This window comes from Macrobrachium rosenbergii, chromosome 9 (assembly GCF_040412425.1).
Source record: "Macrobrachium rosenbergii isolate ZJJX-2024 chromosome 9, ASM4041242v1, whole genome shotgun sequence".
NCBI classification, from domain to species: Eukaryota; Metazoa; Arthropoda; class Malacostraca; order Decapoda; family Palaemonidae; genus Macrobrachium; species Macrobrachium rosenbergii.
The window spans coordinates 24583711-24608305 of record NC_089749.1 but is presented as its reverse complement, the minus strand read 5'-3'; the positions used below and the strand labels follow the sequence as shown (position 1 = coordinate 24608305).

Sequence of the window (24595 nt, the reverse complement as noted above, 5' to 3'; positions counted from 1 at the left end):
CCCACTGAGAGAACACAGGTAGGCGGTCGCCTGTTTTGGTTCAGGGACCAATGGACCTTCAGCCCTTGGGCACACAGCATTGTGTCCAAAGGCCTAGGATGGAGCTGGATCAAAAACCTCCTCCTCTAACCAGGTTTTACCAGCCACCCACAGCAATCCTAAAGGATTATGTGACAGAATTGCTCAACAAACGAGCAATAAAGAAAGTAAGGCACCCTAAAGTTTCAAGGCAGGTTATTCACTGTTCCCAAAAAAGACTCCGATCAACAAAGAGTGATCCTGGATCTATCGCGTCTAAATCGCTACATAAAATGCGACAAATTTCGCATGCTTACGGTAGCTCAGGTACGGACTCTACTTCCGCGTGGAGCCGTCACCACCTCTATCGATCTTTCAGACGCTTACTATCACGTCCCGGTTGCGCGGAACTTCTCTCAGTTCCTCGGTTTCAGACTCGGGAATCAAGCCTACTCCTTCAGGGTCATGCCCTTCGGTCTGAACATTGCGCCCAGGATATTCACCAAGCTGGCGGACACGGTAGTACAGCAACTCCGGTCTCAAGGGATATCCCTAGCAGCATATTTGGACGACTGGATAATTTGGGCACCAACAGTTCCGGAGTGTCAAAAAGCCACGTCCATAGTTATCAGTTTCCTGGAGTCGCTAGGTTTCCAACTGAACAGAGAAAAGTCCCGCCTGACTCCGGACTTCCGGTTTCAGTGGTTGGGTCTCAAATGGGATCTGTCATCTCACACGCTGTCTCTTCCGCCTCCCAAGAGGAAAGAGATAGCATCTCTCACCAGGAGATTTCTCAAAAATCCATCAGCATCCCGCCGGTCCCAAGAAAGGGTCCTTGGGTCTCTTCAGTTTGCCTCAGTGACAAACCTGCTATTAAAAGCGAAACTAAAAGACATAAACAGAGTGTGGCGGAGTCGAGCCAATGTCAAGCTCAGAGACAAGGTCTCCTCTATCCCTCAAATCTTAAAGACAAGGTTGCGACCTGGGCCTCAGTCAAAGGCTTGTCCAATACAGTTCCGCTTCAATTTCCCCCTCCGGCACTAGTAGTTCACACAGACGCTTCCTTGGCGGCTGGGGGGATATTCACCAAAACAAAAAGTACAAGGAACGTGGTCCACAATGTTTCAGCAGTTCCATATAAACACCCTGGAAGCTATGGCGGTATTTCTAACTCTGAAGAAAATCCGCCCCCCCAACCGGATTCATATCAGGTTGGTATTGGACAGCGCAGTGGTAGTTCATTACATCAACAGGGGCGGCTCCAAATCAGGCCGAGTAAACCAAGTAATGGTTGCTATCTTCTCCCTAGCGAACAAGCACGGCTGGCACTTGTCAGCCACCCACCTAGCGGGGGTACGGAACGTGGTGGCGGATTCCCTGTCCAGGAATGCTCCGTTGGAGACGGAGTGGTCCCTGGACATGGAATCTTTCAAGTGGATTTGCCGCCGGGTTCCGGGCCTCCAAGTGGATCTGTTCGCAACGGAGAGCAACTTCAAGCTCCCCTGTTATGTGGCCCCCAACCTGGACCCTCAGGCGTTCGCCATAGACGCAATGACAGTAGATTGGAACAGTTGGGAGAAGATTTATCTTTTCCCCCAATAAACTTACTGCTGAAAGTTTTACACAAACTCAGGACATTCAAAGGTCAATTAGCCCTAGTAGCTCCCTATTGGCCGAAGAGCAATTGGTTCCCTCTTCTTCAGGAACTGGGACTACGGAGTCTTCGGATCCCCAAGCCCATTCTGACTCAGACAGTACAAACCAAGACTGTGTCAGCTTCCTCAAGAATTCAGAATGCCCTAGTTTTATGGACTTTGTAAAGTTCGCAGCTCAAAAGGAGCGAACATTGACCCCGTCAACACTCTGTTTTTAGAATCAGATAAAAGAGATTCTACTATTAGACAGTATGACTCAGCAGTCAAAAAATTAGCCTCCTTCCTAAAAGCATCTGAAGCCAAAATCATGACAGCTAATTTAGGAGTTTCCTTCTTTAGATCATTGTTTGAGAAAGGCCTAGCTCCGGCCACTATTACCACAATCAAGTCAGCATTAAAGAAAGTATTTCTTTACGGCTTTAAAATCGACCTCACAGATTCCTACTTTTCATCTATCCCCAGAGCATGCGCTCGTCTGAGACCAGTATCACGCCCACAGTCGGTTACGTGGTTTCTCAATGACGTCCTTAAGTTAGCATCAGAGATGGATAACTTTCATTGCTCTTATCAGGATCTGTTAAGGAAGACTTTGTTTTTGATTAGCTTGGCTTCAGGTGCTAGAATCTCAGAGCTGTCGGCTCTCACTAGAGGTGATAATTATGTGAACTTCCTCCCGTCTGGAGAGGTCCTCCTTTCCCCTGATCCTAGATTTTTAGCTAAGAACGAAGACCCACAGGACAGGTGGTCCCCTTGGAAGGTGGTGCCCCTTCCTCAAGACCAGTCTTTATGTCCAGTTTATACACTTAAATCTTACCTTTCAAGAACTCCACAGAGTAAGTCGGGTCCTCTTTTTATCAGGGAGAAAGGTGGTACTCTTTCACTAAATGCTATAAGACAACAAATTTTATATTTTATTAAACAGGCCAACCCAGATTCAATCCCTAAGGTTCATGATATTCGAGCAGTTGCTACTTCCATTAATTACTTTCATAATATGGACTTTTCGGAGTTATCTAAATTTACGGGTTGGAAATCACCTCTAGTGTTTAAACGCCACTATTTAAAAACGCTCAAGCCCTGAAATTTTCTACCATAGCTGTGGGAAGTGTCATCTCCCACCTTAATTAATCATATCCTTGTCCTTTCCTTTCCCCCCCGCCCGCCTGCCTCATTTACTTTTCTGCTTATTCTCCTGGTTGATTATACCTCACTGCCTGGCTCCTCATATAGTTGTTTCTTGTACCTGTTAATGGAAAAAGCGTAATCTGAAATGCCATGATTGTTCCTTTGTGGGTACTGGACAGTTTTTATTTGGCTCCATGTACCCCAGATGAATGTATATATTAATGTTAATTGATTTTGTCTCTTACGTGTTTAGCCTAAGTTTACGTGTATAGTATTAAGGTTATATTTGCAGTTATTTTGTACGCCTTTCATGTTTCACTTTGCTTTAAGTAATTTTAAGGTTTTTTGGGGCTTTTTCTCCGTCGTGCCGGGAATCTGCCCATGTTTCATAGTATTAAGTTTTTTTAATGTGCCTTAGATTTAATATACCTTAGTCTTAGAGTTCTTGCTACACGGAAGAGATTGCTTAATTAAAATTATTTTGGTAAAACTTTTGCCTTTTCTTCAGATTACCCCTTATTTTCTTTTTCCTGGTTGTTGCAGCCTTGGCATGATTCTCTATCACGATTTCACCGGCTGACACGGGACTGGACTCAGAAAAGGGATTTTGACAGAGGAAAAATCTATTTCTGAGGAAGGTCCCGTGTCACCCGGTGACCCTCCCTGAATCACCTAGTACTCTCCCCCCCCCTCTTGCACATGCCAAAGTCTGGGGTTAGTGCTAGCATGGAATGAGGTAGGTGGCGCTGGTGTCGCCGTCCTGGCGGGTGTTTGGTGTGGGGGCTGTAACGGCTCACCGCTCTGTTCCGGGGATTTTGATAAGGAGAGATCTTTCGAGTAGGTTTCCGTGGTAGTGGTATTTCACTCACCCCTTCTTATACCGACGCCTTCCAAGAAGGCGCTCGACTGGGGGTAGTAACCCCAGCTTTCCTGAAAGCTCTTTTTCTCTGGTATATCTAGCAAGGTTATACCTAGAAATTCGTGCTGTAATGGAATGTCACCGGGTGACACGGGACCTTCCTCAGAAATAGATTTTTCCTCTGTCAAAATCCCTTTTCTTCTTACAGACTGTTCGCTGTGAGGAGCCGGGGTGCACCGCCTCTCTCCAACAACCCTACGGTCACGTAGTTTGTCGGACCCACGCTGGTTGTGCGGTCCGCCTTGATGACCTGATTGTTTGGCACCCTGATGGTTGTGAGGTTTGCTTTGCTCTCTGCACAACTGTCCAGGACGAGTTGGTAAGTGACAATCTCTACATCATTCTTGCTTTACACTCCTCATATTGTATATTATACATTGCTTATGAGGTTCCCGGAATGGTTTTCGTCCTTAGCTAATTGTTGGTTTTCTTACAGGCGGACGAAACTTCCAAGAAGTCTGCCTTGGAATCCCTCCGGGCCTGGGTGGCTGGGTTTGGAAGGAACGTTCCGTCGGGGAAGCCCTACGTCCTCGACGCTAGGTTGAGGGACTTACTCTACCCCGCGCACATTGGCGGCCGCAGTGCCTGAAGATCTGGCCACCCCTATCATCCAGCAGATCCGGGATGAGACCCAGCCACCCCAAGCGGGATGTACTCTCACGCGAGGTTTCGGAGGACGTGCCGCTATTAATCTCGACCTGGAACCGATGAATGTAGAGCAGGACCAGGTGGTAAGTGGTGAGGTAGGTGAGGTTGTTGGGGCGGGCCCCATTATTTGACTCCCCCATGCTTCATCTGTTTCTTCCTTTTCAGGCTTTGTGAAGTCTTCCTCCTTGGGTGATAGAGCTCCATCTGCTATCCCCAAGTTGAAGTTGAAGACTTCATGGAAGGCGAAGGGCTTCAAGTCCTCGTCTTCCAAGAAGGCATTGCCCTTCCCCCCGTCGAAGGCTAAGGTCTCAGGACCTGTAGCCTCCGGGAGCAAGTCTGGTTCCTCCAGCAAAGGCGCGAGTAAGAGGGCTGCAAAACCTAGCCCTCCTCGCCAACCTGCTTTCGATGCAGAGGCCTTTGCTAACCAACTGTATAAGCGTTTTACGGAGGACCTGGACTCGAGATTTAGCAAAATCTCCGAGAAGCTTGCCAGTCATGATAACATACTGGCGGGAATGGCTCATCCACCCCCAGCCGAACCACAGTATGTTATCCCCGACACTGCGGACCTCCCGCCGTTTGATGTCGGTAACCCTTGGCGGTTCGCTCTCCGGGCCATCCAACATGATGGCAAGCTAACTCTTGATGGTCTTGGCACGAGACGGTTGGAGGAACTGGAGTTCTTCCCCCGATCTCCTGCCCCTTACCCAGGCTTCGTGAGGCTCACGGAGGAAGCCTGGATTCGGTCGGACAAAGTTCCTAGGAGACTGTCATCGTCCCTAGGGACCAAGCTCAGTCGGCTCTCCCGCGCACTCTGACGGAGTGGCAGGCAGATAACACGAAGTTGACTCCTTTCAAGGGAACTTCACCATGTTCGCCCTGGGAGACAACCTTCCCACCCCCTTTGATGGACAAAGTCGCTCTGGCTACGGCCCGAGCGCGTGCTTTGAGGGTATTCCGTACCTCAGCTGAGGGAGACAGACCCTACTTCCTGGTATTCCCAGGAAGTAATGAGTTCTGGACAGACGCCCGTCCACTTTCACGGTCGGGAAGCTGGACCCTTTCTGCGCCTCCACGCAATTTAGCGAGCAGCTCCCCAAGCTGCCGGAAGCTCTTTGAAAGCGGAGTTTGATGCTCGGGTTAAGTTAGCCCGGTGGACTTGAACTCCGTATGCCTCACTGAAGCCACTGCCGTCTCCTGCTCGGACGAGCCCTTCTTTCAGGTTTTGGCTAAGTCCTTGCTGGCAGGCTTCCAGTCTGACTTATCTGAGTTTATCTTGGCCAGACTGGAATGTAGGAAGTTCATCTTCGCCGATGCAACTATCCGTCACGAGCCTAACAAGCTCGTGAAAAGCTCGATTTGGGGACCTAACCTCTTCCCTGAAGAGGAGGTCACAAGTGTCATGGCTGAGGCTACACGGGCCAACCAAAGTCTTCGTTCTCGCTGGGGTATTTCAGCCTACAAACGTAAGACCCCAGAATCGGCCGGCCCCCAATCGAGAGGAGGTAAGCGTTTCAGGAGGCATAAGAGGCCTCACCACCAGGCGGTAGTCCAAGCCGTCCCGGTCTCGGCAGTGGCACAGCCTTCCACTTCTAAGGCCCACCCACAACAGTACGTGCTGGTCCAACCAGCTGCACCCTCATATGTGGCCTCACCGGCATACAACCCCACATATGAAGGCCGTGGTTATTTTCACGGCCTTAATAGGGTTGCAAGGGGAGGAAGAGGCAAACCCCCTCATAGAGGAAAGCCCAATACCACCCCAAGGGGAAGACCTGGACGTGGTAGGGGAATAAACCCGCCCCTCCCACTGAGAGAACACAGGTAGGCGGTCGCCTGTTTTGGTTCAGGGACCAATGGACCTTCAGCCCTTGGGCACACAGCATTGTGTCCAAAGGCCTAGGATGGAGCTGGATCAAAACCCTCCTCCTCTAACCAGGTTTTACCAGCCACCCACAGCAATCCTAAAGGATTATGTGACAGAATTGCTCAACAAACGAGCAATAAAGAAAGTAAGGCACCTAAAGTTTCAAGGCAGGTTATTCACTGTTCCCAAAAAGACTCCGATCAACAAAGAGTGATCCTGGATCTATCGCGTCTAAATCGCTACATAAAATGCGACAAATTTCGCATGCTTACGGTAGCTCAGGTACGGACTCTACTTCCGCGTGGAGCCGTCACCACCTCTATCGATCTTTCAGACGCTTACTATCATCACGTCCCGGTTGCGCGGAACTTCTCTCAGTTCCTCGGTTTCAGACTCGGAATCAAGCCTACTCCTTCAGGGTCATGCCCTTCGGTCTGAACATTGCGCCCAGGATATTCACCAAGCTGGCGGACACGGTAGTACAGCAACTCCGGTCTCAAGGGATATCCCTAGCAGCATATTTGGACGACTGGATAATTTGGGCACCAACAGTTCCGGAGTGTCAAAAAGCCACGTCCATAGTCATCAGTTTCCTGGAGTCGCTAGGTTTCCAACTGAACAGAGAAAAGTCCCGCCTGACTCCGGACTTCCGGTTTCAGTGGTTGGGTCTCAACTGGGATCTGTCATCTCACACGCTGTCCCTTCCGCCTCCCAAGAGGAAAGAGATAGCATCTCTCACCAGGAGATTTCTCAAAAATCCATCAGCATCCCGCCGGTCCCAAGAAAGGGTCCTTGGGTCTCTTCAGTTTGCCTCAGTGACAAACCTGCTATTAAAAGCGAAGTTAAAAGACATAAACAGAGTGTGGCGGAGTCGAGCCAATGTCAAGCTCAGAGACAAGGTCTCCTCTATCCCTCAAATCTTAAAGACAAGGTTGCGACCGTGGGCCTCGGTCAAAGGCTTGTCCAATACAGTTCCGCTTCAATTTCCCCCTCCGGCACTAGTAGTTCACACAGACGCTTCCTTAAGCGGCTGGGGGGGGATATTCACCAAAACAAAAGTACAAGGAACGTGGTCCACAATGTTTCAGCAGTTCCATATAAACACCCTGGAAGCTATGGCGGTATTTCTAACTCTGAAGAAAATCCGCCCCAACCGGATTCATATCAGGTTGGTATTGGACAGCGCAGTGGTAGTTCATTGCATCAACAGGGGCGGCTCCAAATCAGGCCGAGTAAACCAAGTGATGGTTGCTATCTTCTCCCTAGCGAACAAGCACGGCTGGCACCTGTCAGCCACCCACCTAGCGGGGTACGGAACGTGGTGGCGGATTCCTGTCCAGGAATGCTCCGTTGGAGACGGAGTGGTCCCTGGACATGGAATCTTTCAAGTGGATTTGCCGGGTTCCGGGCCTCCAAGTGGATCTGTTCGCAACGGAGAGCAACTTCAAGCTCCCCTGTTATGTGGCCCCAACCTGGACCCTCAGGCGTTAGCCATAGACGCAATGACAGTAGATTGGAACAGTTGGGAGAAGATTTATCTTTTCCCCCAATAAACTTACTGCTGAAAGTTTTACACAAACTCAGGACATTCAAGGGTCAATTAGCCCTAGTAGCTCCCTATTGGCCGAAGAGCAATTGGTTCCCTCTTCTTCAGGAACTGGGACTACGGAGTCTTCGGATCCCCAAGCCCATTCTGACTCAGACAGTACAAACCAAGACTGTGTCAGCTTCCTCAAGAATTCAGAATGCCCTAGTTTTATGGACTTTGTAAAGTTCGCAGCTCAAAAGGAGCGAACATTGACCCGTCAACACTCTGTTTTTAGAATCAGATAAAAGAGATTCTACTATTAGACAGTATGACTCAGCAGTCAAAAATTAGCCTCCTTCCTAAAAGCATCTGAAGCCAAAATCATGACAGCTAATTTAGGAGTTTCTTCTTTAGATCATTGTTTGAGAAAGGCCTAGCTCCGGCCACTATTACCACAATCAAGTCAGCATTAAAGAAAGTATTTCTTTACGGCTTTAAAATCGACCTCACAGATTCCTACTTTTCATCTATCCCCAGAGCATGCGCTCGTCTGAGACCAGTATCACGCCCACAGTCGGTTACGTGGTTTCTCAATGACGTCCTTAAGTTAGCATCAGAGATGGATAACTTTCATTGCTCTTATCAGGATCTGTTAAGGAAGACTTTATTTTTGATTAGCTTGGCTTCAGGTGCTAGAATCTCAGAGCTGTCGGCTCACTAGAGGTGATAATTATGTGAACTTCCTCCCGTCTGGAGAGGTCCTCCTTTCCCTGATCCTAGATTTTTAGCTAAGAACGAAGACCCACAGGACAGGTGGTCCCCTTGGAAGGTGGTGCCCTTCCTCAAGACCAGTCTTTATGTCCAGTTTATACACTTAAATCTTACCTTTCAAGAACTCCACAGAGTAAGTCGGGTCCTCTTTTTATCAGGGAGAAAGGTGGTACTCTTTCACTAAATGCTATAAGACAACAAATTTTATATTTTATTAAACAGGCCAACCCAGATTCAATCCCTAAGGTTCATGATATTCGAGCAGTTGCTACTTCCATTAATTACTTTCATAATATGGACTTTTCGGAGTTATCTAAATTTACGGGTTGGAAATCACCTCTAGTGTTTAAACGCCACTATTTAAAAACGCTCGAAGCCCTGAAATTTTCTACCATAGCTGTGGGAAGTGTCATCTCCCCACCTTAATTAATCATATCCTTGTCCTTTCCTTTCCCCCCCGCCCGCCTGCCTCATTTACTTTTCTGCTTATTCTCCTGGTTGATTATACCTCACTGCCTGGCTCCTCATATAGTTGTTTCTTGTACCTGTTAATGGAAAAAGCGTAATCTGAAATGCCATGATTGTTCCTTTGTGGGGTACTGGACAGTTTTTATTTGGCTCCATGTACCCCAGATGAATGTATATATTAATGTTAATTGATTTTGTCTCTTACGTGTTTAGCCTAAGTTTACGTGTATAGTATTAAGGTTATATTTGCAGTTATTTTGTACGCCTTTCATGTTTCACTTTGCTTTAAGTAATTTTAAGGTTTTTTGGGGCTTTTTCTCCGTCGTGCCGGGAATCTGCCCATGTTTCATAGTATTAAGTTTTTTAATGTGCATTAGATTTAATATACCTTAGTCTTAGAGTTCTTGCTACACGGAAGAGATTGCTTAATTAAAATTATTTTGGTAAAACTTTTGCCTTTTCTTCAGATTACCCCTTATTTTCTTTTTCCTGGTTGTTGCAGCCTTGGCATGATTCTCTATCACGATTTCACCGGCTGACACGGGACTGGACTCAGAAAAGGGATTTTGACAGAGGAAAAATCTATTTCTGAGGAAGGTCCCGTGTCACCCGGTGACCCTCCCTGAATCACCTAGTACTCTCCCCCTCCCTCTTGCACATGCCAAAGTCTGGGGTTAGTGCTAGCATGGAATGAGGTAGGTGGCGCTGGTGTCGCCGTCCTGGCGGGTGTTTGGTGTGGGGGCTGTAACGGCTCACCGCTCTGTTCCGGGGATTTTGATAAGGAGAGATCTTTCGAGTAGGTTTCCGTGGTAGTGGTAATTCACTCACCCCTTCTTATACCGCACCTTCCAAGAAGGCGCTCGACTGGGGTAGTAACCCCAGCTTTCCTGAAAGCTCTTTTTCTCTGGTATATCTAGCAAGGTTATACCTAGAAATTCGTGCTGTAATGGAATTTCACCGGGTGACACGGGACCTTCCTCAGAAATAGATTTTTCCCCTGTCAAAATCCCTTTTTTATAATAAAAAGTTTTATATATACTTACCAAATAGTTACATAGCTATAGTTTCTACTTTACCCGGCAGCTCAAAATTCGAAATTCACAGTAGCGCTCTTTTGTTTTGGGTGTAGGTATACTGCCCCGCCCACTATCGGGGAAGAGTAGGTACAACGTAGCTAAAGAGCTCAATTCGTTTATGCTCTATGTCCACGAGAGGGGAGGAAGGAGGGCTCCGATCATGTAATTATTTGACAAGTATATACAAATTTTATTTTATTATAAAAATGTCATTTTCACATAATTACATAGCTGAATCCCACATTGATTGGAGGTGGGGTGAATGGACGTATACTGCCCCATAAAAAACTCTGATATGGAGAAGAATTTGGAATAGAACATTAGCTAGCATCTTGAAATGCTTTTGTAACCTTACCTGGTGAGGGAGCAATGGCAGACGGGTACTGACTCTGGTCATAGCTCCTCTCGACCTGTAGCAGCGTGGCAGTAGAGCTAAGGGTCGCCTCTACTTGAGAGGGTGCTTTGCAACATGGGAGGTTAATCGTAAGTTGCCAAAGCTAACAATCCAAAAGGGTCACATAAATAATATGTGGATATGCCCTTGCCCTGGGAGCAGTACAACAGAACAACAAAGACAAGACCAGATAAAATCAACCTACACCACACGAAATTTTAGCCAAAACCATAAAAAACAGATTGGTTACCCTCACGATTCAGTGTTCACCAGACTTCCCAAGAAGTGCAACTACCCTGACGTCGCCACGGCTCTATTTCATGAGCCTTTACTTTACACAAGGGTAGTAAATCACCTTGAACTCCCAAATGTGCTTCTGAAATCACAGATCTTAAAAAGAATGATAATGCATTCTTGGACAAAGGACGGCTGGGGTTTTTCACAGAACACCAAAGATTAAGGGCCAAACCTCTTAAGGTTTTTGGTTCATTCAAGGTATACTCTCAAAGCTCTTACAGGACAGAGGACTTTCTCTTGGTCAGATGGACCTAGTACTTCTGACAGGCTCTTGATTGAAAAGGAGCGAGGCCAAGGGTTAGCCGGGTCCTCATTCTTGGCCAAAAAATCCAAAATTAGAGAGTATACAGCATTGCCTTGTGAGAAACCTATTCTTTTATCGATGGCATGAAGCTCTCTGGCTCTCTTGGCTGCAGCCAGTGCCATCAAGAATAATGTCTTCTTCATCAGATTCCGAAGTGACGATGAATCCAAAGGTTCAAATGGCAGCCCTGACAGCCAGTTGTGGACCACATCCAAGTTCCAAGCGACTCCCGAGGGTTTTGCTTGCTTACTAGTATTCAAATGTTTGATTAAATCCCTGATGTCTTGGTTTGAAGACAGGTCTACTCCTCTGTGTTTGAATACTGAACTCAACATTGCTCTGTAACCCTTGGTGGTAGATGGTGTGAGTCCTTTCGATGTTCTAAGATGTAATAGAAAATCTGCGATTTGGGCTACAGACATTTGAGAAGAGGAGATATTTAGCTCCTGGCACTACTTGCGGAAAACTGCCCACTTGGCTTGGTAAACTGCAGAGGAAGATTGTTGCCTACACTTAGCAATAGCCTCTGCAGCCTTCCTCGAAAATCCTTTCGCTCTGACAGGCTCCCTGACGGTCTGAAGCCTGTCAGTGCGAGAGTGGATAACCCTTAATGGAATCGGAGGAAGTGCGGCTGTTTGAGAAGATTTCTCTTCTGAGGAAGTAGCCTTGGGAAACCCGTCAAAAGGCTCAGCAGATCAGGAACCACTCCTTGTGTGGCCAAAAGGGAGTGACTAAGGTCATTAACAAGCTGCTGTGTGCACTGAACTTTTTTAACACTTACCATGCTGAAGGGAGGGAAGGCGTAAAGGTCGAGGTTCAACCAGTCCTGCAGCATGACATCTCTTGCCCATGCTTGCGGGTCCAGAGCCGGGAACAATACAATGGAAGGTGATGGTTCCTTGACGTCGCAAACAGGTCTATCAAAGGCTTTCCCCACAGCTTCCACAGGTCAGTGCACACCTGTGGATTGGGTGTCCATTCCGTCAGTAGAACCTGTTTACCACGACTCAATTCGTCCGCAAGGCGTTCATCCTGCCCTGAATGAAGCGGGTCACTAATTGGGTCTCGTTGCTCCTTGCCCATAGAAGAAAATCCTTTCGCTTCATAGGGCGTAAAAGAATGGGTCCCTCCTTGATTCTTGATATAAGCCAGGGCAGTCTTGCTGTCCAAATGAAGCGTTACTGTCTTATGGAAGGTTAGCAAAGTGTTGAAGTGTCAGATGAATCGCTTTTAGTTCTTTTACACTGATGTGGAGGTTTCTTTCGCTAGGTGACCATGTTCCTGAAACCTCCATATCGTTGAGAAGGGCTCCCCAACCCAGATCCGAAGCATCTGAGTATAACATTAGGTCGGGGTTCGCTGAGCCAGAGACCTTCCTGTTGTAAATCTGTCTTCCGCTACCCACAACCGGAGGTCCTCTTTTATTTGGGGAGTGATGTTGAAAATGAACGAATCCAGGAAAGACTTCCTTTTCCAATTGGCGGGGTAAAATTAAAGTAGTCTTGTGTGTGCTCTTCTCTATGGAAGAGAGGGTACCCAGAAGACTCATCCATGCGTTGGCTGAGCAGGAGGGCGAGTTACAAAGTCCTGGACTTTCCCGCGGCAATTTAATATCCTCTGTTGGGATGGAAAAGCCCAAAAACTCAGAGTCTGTCACTATCCCCAAATATAGAATAGACTTGAGTTGGTACTAGCTGTGAATTCTTGAAGTTTATTAAAAAGTTAAGTATATCTTAGTTTAACCAGACCACTGAGCTGATTTACAGCCCTCCTAGGGTTGGCCCGAAGGATTAGAACCAATTGGTTACCTAGCAACAGGACCTACAGCTTACTGTGGAATCCGAACCACATTATACCGAGAAATGAATTTCTATCACCAGAAATAAATTCCGCTAGTTCTTCATTGGCTGGCTGGAGAATCGAACACGGGCCTAGGAGAGTGCTAGCCGAGTACGATATCCACCCATCCAGTGAGGAACTAGTTAAAGGCCTACATCTTGAGTGAGATAAAGAGTTTTCTGCAGGTCCTCCGTGCACTGAGATCTCGAGGGGGAGCGTAGGAGCCAACTGTCCTGGCACAGAGAGATGTTTATCCCCATAAGATGTAGCCATTTTGCTAGGGGAGCGAGTACCCAGGTAAAAACTCGAGGGGCCGTGGAGAGTCCGAAGCAAAGTGCCCGCACCTGGAAGACACTGTCCTGGAACACGAATCTCAGATACTTCCTGGAGTCCATGTGAACTGGAATGTGGAAGTAAGCATCTTGCATGTCGATTGTAACCATCCAGTCTCCCTGATGGATGGCCGACAAAACTGACTGTCTCATCTCCATTTAGAACTTCGTTGTTTGAACGAAGAGGTTCAGGGCACTGACCTCCAGGACAGGTCTCCATCCTCCCGATGACTTGGGAGCCACGAAGAGGCAGTTATAAAACCCCTCCGTGTTTACATCGTCGACTACTTCCATGGCTTTCTTTTCTAGTAGGCTGACACTTCTCGAGACAGGGATGACACCTCTCTGAATCTAATGAGTAGGCTGTTAAGCTGATGGGAGAGGTTACTAATGGAGGTTTCTCCCTGAAAGGGATAGCATGGCCTTCTTTCAATACCTTCAGCACCCACGGCCCCACATTCTTCTTTTTCCATTCTGTCCAGAAATGGGAAAGTCTTGCTCCCACTGGAACACGGAGGACAGACGTCTCATTTTTGAGGTGTTGGCTTGTTAATGGGTTTCCTGGGTGGTCTGGAAGTTCGGAGGTTGGCTCTAGGTCGGGACTGGAAATGACCTCTAGAACTTTGAAAGGGCTGTTGCTGCAAGGGCGATGACATTCTAGTAGCTGTGCTTGTAGTGGCTCGTGCGGGGAACTTAGTCCTTTAGGTGGATTGAGTGAGGAGGTATTGAGTCGACTTCTTCTGTAGCTCCACTGAAACCCGTTCCAGGGTGTCCTGCAGGAACAGACTATTCTTGTCCAGGGGGGCAAAAAGAAGTGAAGAACGTTGCGATGGGGTGACTTCCTTTGCCGTGAATGAGCACCACAAATCTTGTTTCTTGAGGACTCCTGTTGTGAAGATGGTTGCTAGCTCTAGTACTCCATCTCTTAAGGCTCTATCAGCGCACCCCAGTACTCCCTTGAGGGGACGTACAGTCTTCTATTTTCTTGGCTAGGGCCCCCACCGTCCAATCCAGAAAACTAAAGATGTCGAAGACTTTTAAGATGTCTTTAAGCAGATGGTCTAATTCTGAGGCTGTGAAGAGAATTCTGGCCGACGAGAAAGCAGAGCAACAAGAAGCATCTATGATACTGGAGAAGTCCCCTTGAGAGGAAGCAGAAACTCCCGAGGACGGAGCTTCTCCAGTTGCATAAGACAGATACTTCTGCCTTATCGAACGAGAGGGAGGCGAACAGAACACCGCCTTCCCGAATTCCCTCTTATCCGCTAACCAGGCATCCATGCAGCCAATAGCTTTCTTTGACAACGAAGACAAAACCATACATGGCAGTCTGGCGGTACCTGGTGGTTGTCGCATCAAGTAGGCCAAACCCAGCGATAAAGGGACGACTGGAGAGAAGAACGACAAGTAACAGACCAGGAAAAACCTGAGCAGTGCCGAGTAATTTGATGCAGGTTGCTCCTCTTCTACAGGTTCCTCGACATGTCTTGCACTACCGGAGTTGACTTCTGAAGAAGGCTCAACACTTTACCAAGCCGAAGTTGAAGTGGCGCCAGTGAAGGATCTATAGCAACAGATGGAAAATCTCTTGAAGCATCAGATACTGGAAATTCTCCTTGCGGGGTCATGAATATGCTAGAAGTGGGGTGAACTTCGAGTGAGGCACCCACAGCGACTGGATGCACGGACGTTAGGCGCCCACTTGCTGTCGAAGCAGACACTGACTCCTTCGAAGCGGCTGCATTCTCTGCAGACACTTGGTGCCCCAAGGATGGGCGCTTGGCAATCTGACGTTCACGTTCCAAGCGGTCATACACAGGCTCTTCTAACTCAGAATCTGGGCGCCCACGAACTGGAAAGGCGGAAACTGCACGCTCATGCGATGGGCGCTTGGACGAAGTGCACTCATACAATGGGTGCTCTAGAGATGATAGCTCGGACACCAAACTATCTTCGAGTTGGCGCTTACACACACCACTAACGTAACCTGGGCGCTCGTACTCTTAGCGCCAATAAGCTGGACTGGCACACACTCATTCGGGGTCGAAACTCACTTTCGCACCAGAATGGGAGCAAGAATCTCTCGCTGGCGACTCCCAAAAACTACAAGAAGGGAGAGGACTACCTTCTTTCTCTACAGTTCGCTTATGAGACGGGAGCGAATCTGAATCCAAGGAAGCGCCCGGCCTTTTCAATGGCCTAGAAACTTTGGCAAAACAGTAACCGCATTTCTTTGATGCGGGAGGATCTGAACCACTTGAAGATAGGGCGTACGCATCTATTCGAACACCTTTCCAATGGCGTTCTTCTGCAGCCTGGGGTTGGCCAACAACAGGCTCAGATGAGGCGACGACTGCTTGTGGGCAAATCCCACCGACCTCCCTTGGACTACCAGTTTGCTTCCTCCCATGTTGGCAAGGGGAGCTTAGCAGGGACCTTGGTCTAGGAGCATCAGTGGGACGAACAGCTGCCCCCTCCACTGACACTTCACTCAACACTACACTGTTAAATTTGTCCATCAGGACATTCACAGAGTTCCCGATCTGGGAAACAGCACTGACAAGTAAATTAAATTTTTTATCTACCTGTGCTTCTAAGCTAGCAATGGCATTGGGTTCAGCAGAATGAGAGCTAAGTAATGGAGTGACAGGAAAGGCTGGAGGACTGGAAATGGGAGAAAAGCTGTCACAGGCATTGAAGGGATAGGCCTAACATCAATATCAACTCCTGGAGAATGACCTGTACTAGCGGAAGCCTTAGCTTCGGCCCTAGCTATAGCTTATCTAATTCGGTCACGCTGCAATTTGTCTAAATGTGTCTGTAAAGTCTTCCATTTACCCTTCTCCCAGTCTTTACATTTGTCACAATTCAATTCCAGAGAACAAATTTGTACTCTACAATTACAACAAATGTTATGTGAGTCATATTTTGCAGAAGTGAGTCTAGTTTTGCAGCCTTTGCTGCAACACCTAACGCTAGACAAACTAGAGTCAGACATAATGGTCAAAATTCCAATTAGACAAGTCACAATCGAAGAAATAATCTAAATTCTAGCTAAGCTAAATAGCTGGGCTACCAAAAGCAAAGAGTACTTCACCAAAGATGATCTCTGACCATCTGGCAAAAATGAATCAAGAGCTGCTAATGACTGGTGTTCTGTCATTAGCCGGCAGAAACGAATTGCGCTCTTTAGCTACGTTGTACCTATTCTTCCCCGATAGTGGGCGGGGCAGTATGCTTACACCCAAAACAAAAGAGCGCTACCGTGAATTTCGAATTTCGAGCTGCCACGTAAAGTAGAAACTATAGCTAAGTAATTATATGTACTTACCCAGTACAGTAATTACTTAGCTAAGAGTTTCTACTTGAACGGCAGTTAGAATTCTGCATTCAGTGGTAGCGATTCTTTTGTTTTATGTAGGTGACTATGCCCCGCCCACTTTCGGGGTTCGAAAGAGGAACAACATTGCCAACACGACAATTTGTTTATGCAAAAAAAAAAAAGAGTCCACGTGTGGGGGGAGGAAGGTGGGCTCCATCCGTAATGACTGGGTAAGTATATATAAAACTTAATTTTATCATAAAAATGTCATTTTTATATATGTAATTACCCAGTAATTACTTAGCTGATTCCATATTGAAAGGCTGAGCTTATGTTATAATTGAAGAGATAATTGTTGTTCCCTGGTAAGGAACAACAATTATCAATAGATACTGCCTCTGGTAGCATTCATCTCAACCTGTAGCAACGTGGCAGCATGGCCAGATGTGCCTCTACTTAAGTGGGACACTTTGCAGCGAAGGAGTCCGAGGACTGACGAAGTATAAGATTAAGCTTTGCGACGAAAGTGTACACCGAAGCCCGACAAAGCATACATAATTGCCCCTGCCCTGGGCACAGTACCACAAAAATAACTTACCAGAACAACAAAGTCACCTACACTGTAAATAAACAATGATTAACCGATAAAAACAAGACCACTGCCCAACACTAAAAACTGGTGGGCACTCCAGGTACATTGTACCCTCCAAGGCTCCCCAAGAACTCAACACCATTTTCAAGGCGAAGAGAAAAGGAAAGGAAGAGACACTTCCTCACCCATCACTACGCCAGCTACGGACATAGGTCCCAGGGTACTGCATTTACCATGAACTGTCTCGACGTCCTGCAAATAGTGTATTGTGAACATCGACTTGCATTTCAATTGAGTTGCCTCCAGGATTGTAGAGAGAGAAAGGTTGTGTTTGAATGCTACCAAAACAGCAACTGCTCTTACCTCGTGCGCTTTAACTTTCAGTAGTGATAAGTCAGTTTACACTAATTGAGAGTGTGCCTCAACGATGAGATCCCTCAAGAAAAATGAAATGGTGTTCTTTGATAGGGGTCTAGAGGGGTTTTCTACCAAACACCAGAGATTATTAAACTGGCCTCTAATCTTCTCCGTCCGATGTACATAATATCTGAGGGCATGTTCTGGGCACAGCTCTCTTTCTTCCTCTTCCGTGCCTAGAATATCCGACAAGCTTGAAATCGAAAAGGAACAGGGCCAGGGATGTGACGGGTTTTCATTTTTTGCTAGCAAAAAGGAGCAGACTGCATTCCCTTGAGAAAAACCAATCCTTTTGTCTTTGCTTGAAGTTCACTTACTCTCTTAGCTGTTGCTAAGGCAACCAGAAAGAGTTTTCCGAGTCAGATCCCTTAGAGAGGAAGAGCACACAGGTTCAAAGCGAGGGTTGGAAAGCCACTTAAGAACTACATCAAGATTCCAAGAAAAGACTCCTCTTTCTTGGACTTGGAGATATTGAAAGACTTAATTAGATCAGACAAGTCTTGATTGTTCGAGATGTCTAGACCCTTATGCCAAAAAACGGAGCTGAGCATTGCTCTGTAACCCTTCATACTCGAGACAGACAACCCTTTAGACGATTTTAAATAGAGAAGGAAAGTCCGCTATCTGAGCAATAGATGTTTTCGAGGAAGAGACTTTGTTTCTTCTACACCAACTCCTAAAGTGTGCCCACTTAGCTTGGTAGACATTATTGGAGGAGATGCGTCTACATTTTGCAATAGCCTCTGATGCCGATTTAGAAAATCCCTTTGCTCTGATGAGTCTGTAGACAGTCAAAATCCTGTTCGGGCCAAAGAGGATAGGCCTTGATGAAACTTCCTGACGTGGAGTTGCCTGAGAAGACTTGGAATCTCGGGAAGGAGTCTCAGAAAGTCTACGAGGAGATTGATCAGGTCTGGGAAACACTCCTTCTGTGGCAGGTAGGGAGCCGTGAGAGTCATCATTACATTGTGATGTGAGCAGAACTTCCTTACTACTTCCCGAATCATCCCGAACAGAGGAAAAGCATAAAGATCTAGGTTGGACCAGTCTAGGATCATTGCATCTGTCACCCAAGCTAGAGGGTCCGGAAAGGGGGAACAGAACAGAGGAAGGCAGTAATTCCTAGAAGTTGCAAACAGGTCTATGTTTTGTTGACCCCATAATTTCCAAAGGCTGGCACAAACGCAAAGATCTGGTGTCCATTCCATGGGCAGACTTTGCTTGTGACGGCTCAACTGATCCCCCAGGACATTGCACTTGCCCTGCATGAACCAGGTGACTAATCAAGTCTGATTCTGATCCACCCAGCATAGCGGGTCTCTCACTACCTCACAGAGTGAAAATGAGTGGGTTCCCCCTTGATGTTTGATGTACGCTAGGGCTGTGGTATTGTCTGCATGTACCGCTATAGTCTTGTTGCGTACCTGCGTCACAAAGGGTTGTAGACCTAGATACAACGCCTCCAGTTCTCTCACGCTGATATGAAGCCCTTTCTCCTGTGAAGACCACGTCCCCAAGACTTCCAGGTTCCCGAGGAGTGCTCCCCAACCTAGGTCCAATGCGTCAGAAAAGAAGTCTAGGTCGGGGCTCACCGGAACGAGCAACTTGCCTTCCGTAAGTCTGTTGCGGACCTCCACCACTGCAGGTCCTCCTTTATTTCCAGGGTTATTGGAAAAACGTGACGGTCCTGATACACCTTCCGATTCCAGCAAGCTCTTCAACAGAACTGGAGAGGTCTCATGTGAAGTCTCCCCAGTCTTACGAATTGCTCCAGAGAAGCCATCGTCCCCAAGAAACTAATCCACCAGGTGGTGGAGCAAGAATGAAGCGAGAGGAAGAGGTCTACCTTTCTCAGGCAGTCTTCTACTCTCCTGAGTGACGGAGAAGCCTGAAAACTCAGAGAGTTTATCAGAACTCCCAAATAAAGAATCTTCTGAGTGGGAATCATTTGTGATTTCTCGAAGTTCATTATTAGTCCCAATTCCTAGGTTAAAAGAAGTCTTTTGTAAGTCCTCCATGCAGCGTTTCTTCGTGGGCGAATGAATTAGCCAATCGTCCAGGTATAGCAAGATGCTAAATGCAGGTATAGCAAGATGCTAAATGCAGCCAACCCGCCAAAGGAGCCAACACTCGAGTGAAGACAAAAGCGACAAAGACGGCTCTTACGAGGCGAGGACTCCTCAGAACTTGACGAAAGCCGATGCACTTCCGAGATGTCTTTCCAGTGGCTGTCTCTAGTTGCAACCTGGGATGTAACAGGCTGGATTGAGGGGATGACTGCCCGTGGAGAGACCCTACTGACCTCCCTTGGGCTACCGGTATGCCTCCTCCCAGGTAGCAGGGAGCATGACAGGGACCAACGCCTAGGAGAATCAGTGGGGCGAGCAGTCGCCTCCTCCACTGACACTTCACCTTTACCACTGTTTTCAAACTTGTCCATCAGGACACGCACTGATGCCCCTAACTGGGCCACTGTACTCACTACCAGATTTAAACGTTGCTCAAACTTATTCTCAAGGCTGGCGAAGCAATCGGGTTCGGAAGTGATGGAGCCAGGAGAAGGAATAGATGGTTTTGGAGAATTAATTAATGCAGGTGGGGCAGGGTTAACAGCTGCAGAATTAACAGATATGTCAGCCTTATCCGACCTAGGGGTCAAAGCCTGACTAGCTAATTTCCCACTAGCTTTAGCAGCTGCTTTCCTCTTCCTATCTCTTTCTAGCTTAGCTAATTGAGAATTTAAAGTCTTCCATTTTTGTTCTCCCCAATCCCTGCATTCGTCACACGTCAATACTAGAGCAAACTTGTCCTCTACAACCGGAACACAAGGTGTGAGAATCGTAAGTTAATTTTGTCATCTGGGTATTACAATACCGGACACTACAGTTGAACTACTAGTGTCAGACATATCCTAACTAGTGAAAAGGTCAAAATCGTGAAATCAATATGAAAAAATGCCGAAAAGGCTACAAAAATACTGCACCTAGGAAGAAAATTACAAATCCAAAAAACTCTAAACTGCTGTAACAACACCAGGTGTTGACGCTACAAGCAGCAGAAACAAACTGTCGCGTTGTCGTTCCTCTTTCACACCCCGAAAGTGGGTGGGGCATAGTCATCTACACAAAACAAAAGAATCGCTACTGCGGAATTCAGAATTCTAACTGCCGTTCAGCATAGCATTAATTCTGTGGTTGGTGATACCACTGGAATGTCTCCCAATGAAGTGCTGTTTGGCTACCCAGCATGGGGTGCATTCGATTTGTTACCTATTCCATCGGGGGATTAGGCTGTAAGGGCACTTGTGTCCATGGCAAAAGAGAGATATGCCTGTCTTGCTAGGAATCTTGAAATGAAAAAGTGGAATATGGTGGATAAGAGTAATGCAAAGCCAGATAGAGTTAAAGTTGCTGTGGGAGATAGGGTTTTTGTAAAAATAAATGTCAGGAATCAATTGAACTATAAGCTAGGTCCTAAATTTGAAGGCCCTTTTCGGATTGTAGAAGTAAAGATTTGTTGTTCTAGATGAGAACACAGGTGTGTCTTAGTTGACACATAAATCTAAAATTAAAAAGACAGGTTATGGATTACTTCCTGTGTTGTACTGTGGTTCTGATAATTTTTTTTTCTTTTTTTTCCCTCTATTTTTTTAATGGGTTTTAAAGGGGTGTGACTTGTAGTTTTTTTTTTTTTAAACTCGGGAGGACGTTGGTCCGTAGAGTTATTCAAGTCTAATTGTCTGGGTTCAATTTTTTGCTCTTGTGTGCTGCAATACTTGGTTAAAATTAGGTGCAAACTACCATAGGGTTTTTATAGATATATGGGTTTCCTTTTTTGTTTTTCTCTTCTTTTCCGTTTCGAGGTCTGGTAACTTTTAGATTCTTTCTTTTGTTGTTTATGATGAAGTTTCGTATTCCCATGTCTTTGGGAGTCGTGGCATGGGCTAATTTCATGTACAGTCACTCAAAAATGTTTTGCAACATGTTCCAGAAGTTTTCGCTCACCTAACAGTAATTTGTTCTTTTGATATTTACAAGGAAATGTAATTTTCTTATTCGACTTTGGTTATTAATCATATGGTTAACAATATAAAAAAAGAATGGTGAGTGAAAAATTCGTATTACGAAAAATGACAAAACATTTTGAAAAATTTCACTTCAGATGATTGGGCAAAAGAGTCAAAGAAGAAACTACATTTCGAATCCAGATAAAAGCTTATTGACAAATAAAATAATATTGAATAATCATCAATGAAATTATATATAAATAAAGAAAAAGAAGTCAACCATTATCGTTGTCAAAAACAGAAAAGAAAAAATCTCATAACGTTGTATGTTATCGTGTGACTCCACATTCGGGCAGGAAAGTTAAACTACAGTCTCGTCACTTGCACCGATAAGATGGGCAACAGACTCAGCAGCACCACAATCATTAGCTTGCATAGGACTAATGTCTCTATTGTAGATATTGCTCAGCAGCTTAGCGTAAATAAAACAACCATGTATAGAGGGATAAAACAACAGAGAGAACGAGGAAATATGATAAATTCATTGTAAAAGGTGGACGACGACCCCATTGTTGCACTACTGTTAAGGATCATCATCGGATGATCACTGAAGGAGCATCGTCTAACTCCCCTTACAACTGGTGTTGCTATAAAGAGAGAACACTACGCTTTCCCTTCAAGTTGCAGCTCAAACCATCCGTAATAGGCTACATGAGACCAAGATATTATTTCATCATACTCCTGCCAAGAAACACTTCATATCAGCGTATCAGCGAAACCCAAAGAATAGAGGCTAGGGTTTGCGTTATGATATAATCCAGTGGCCGATGATTTCTGTAAGAGTCATCTTTTGCAATGAGGAGGAGACATTCTCCACTGATGAGCATGGTAGTCTTCTTCATTGCTGGCATTTAGCATTAACTAAATTAATGTTGAACTTCTTGCTAATTTTAATTCTTAAGAAGCTTAGATAATAAGAAATACTAAAATATGTGTTATATATTCAGTTAGCTTCATAAGAGGCATCAAAATGATAGGCCCCAAGTAGCAATGAAAGAAATGAGAAATTACACATGATATCGGCATTATATATATATATATATATATATATATATATATATATATATATATATATATATATATATATATATATATATATATATACACCTGTAAAAGTGTATATTTTATGTACTACAAAAATAGTTGTGAAATCTGTTAGTCTAGTTCAGTATATTTTATAAAGTTTCACTAGTTCACAATATACACAGGATTAGTCATTCAAAAATTTGATTAATAATAATGTGCAAGCAAATCTTTACAAAAGTCGTATTTGTTGATGTTAATAAGACTAATAGTTCAACTTACAACAGTCGTAGGCCTTTGTCTACAAAGTTCACACATATGAAGGAGATAAAACAACGATAGTGATGGCAATTGGAGATGAAAATATTAAAACATAAGAACAACGATGACCTCTGAAGTATTATAGTAACATCATTTAATTAAGTAAAGTATGACAACAGTAAGCAGTATCAGAAGAAGCCCTGTTTAAGGAAACTGCAGGTAATTTCTCGGACCCACCACTAGTGTTCAGTTGTTTCATGCACATACAATTGAGTTGCCAGATGTCGCTATTATAAGCTGTTCGAAAAGTTTTGAAGTATGTTGCAAAACATTTTTGAGTGACTATACATATAATTATGTTAGCCATATATAATGATTTTTTTACGCTTTTGACATATACCTGTTTTTTTTTTTTAATAAAACTAATGCATTGGGTCTTTGCATCAATCTGTCATATTTGTATACTTGGCAGTCGTGTACGTTACTCACCTGTCCGCTGTCCTTGTTCAGAGCGCTCTGCAAACCCTTCGGCGATGTGTACGGTAAACAGAAGCGGTGAGTCTGGCAATGGACATCTCTCGCCTTTGTACACAGACCAAGTTTGGTCGTGTGGACGGTGGGGTGGGTTTCAGGCTGCAGGGCACAGGCCACCATCTAGGCTACCTTATGCCAAACATTTCAATAAAACCGGAATTTTATTACCTCCAAACTCAACAGAACACTTAACACGTTAGTTTTGCTATGAAGACACACTTACGGGGTAGGATATGGTATCAACATAGTCGAATTGGATATGTTGGGAAGGTTATGGCCAGTTAAAAAATGAAAAGACACCAGGCTAGCCTATCTCAGTCAAACTTTTCCCCTGTATAGGCCTAATACACTTTGCACTTTCCCATTCTATACCACTTCAATTAACTAAACTCGGCATTAATAGTTTTAATATACTTAGAGGAGACTTACATTCATTCAATCGAAGCAGAGCTACTTCAGCAGTTACACACACAGCTTCATGATTCAAATGTGACCCAAGTTCCAATAGTACCAGTACTATACTGATGAATTTGAATACTTTTTCAAACCCTTTCTCGTTTCTTCCAAACATTTTGATGACAGCACGGGAAAACGTGATGACATACGAACTTTATCTTTTTTTTTTTATAAATAGCATAGATGGTGTTTGTCATCATTTAATCTTAAGGGGACTACCAAGATATATCGGAACATCTGTGGGGATGAGGGATGGTTTGCGTGAGGTTTTCAACCTCACCCACACCAGTGTTACCACCTCAAAAAAGTAAAATTCCCACAAACTTGGCACTTTTTTCCCACAAATTCCCACAAACTGAACTCGAATTTCCACAGATCTTATGAAGCTTAAGTATAGGATCAAACAGTATTTTATATAGGAAAACAAGCCGAAATGAAAGTAAGATTACTGATACCTTGAAAATGAAACTGTTGCTGTTACTTCAAGTGATTCTCAACCTGGGGGGCGTCAGCAATTTCCAGGGGAGGCGCGAGGCCTAGGGAAAATTTAAAAATTCTAGAATTATATTCGTTATTTTCTGAACAAGAGTGAGGAACTAATATTCAGAAGTTTATAAAAAAAAGAAAAAAGTATCGCCTTTTAACGTTAGTTTCCTATAGTCTACCACTCTAGTTAGACTCGC

The 24595-nt window shown here is 45.3% G+C and overlaps 1 long non-coding RNA gene across 3 annotated transcripts in view; it reads right to left on the bottom strand.

The window, feature by feature from the left end:
* LOC136841616 (uncharacterized) overlaps positions 1–24279 on the bottom strand; it is an 83019-nt gene extending 58740 nt beyond the window's left edge. The window contains exon 1 of one of the 3 annotated variants that reach the window (XR_010854039.1): positions 23886–24279. This is a non-coding gene — a long non-coding RNA (uncharacterized lncRNA). Of the gene's footprint in view, positions 1–16572; positions 16680–23411; positions 23542–23885 lie in introns of those variants that run through there. The other 2 variants (XR_010854038.1, XR_010854036.1) reach the window with 2 other exon arrangements.
* Between the last annotated feature and the right edge of the window lie 316 nt (positions 24280–24595).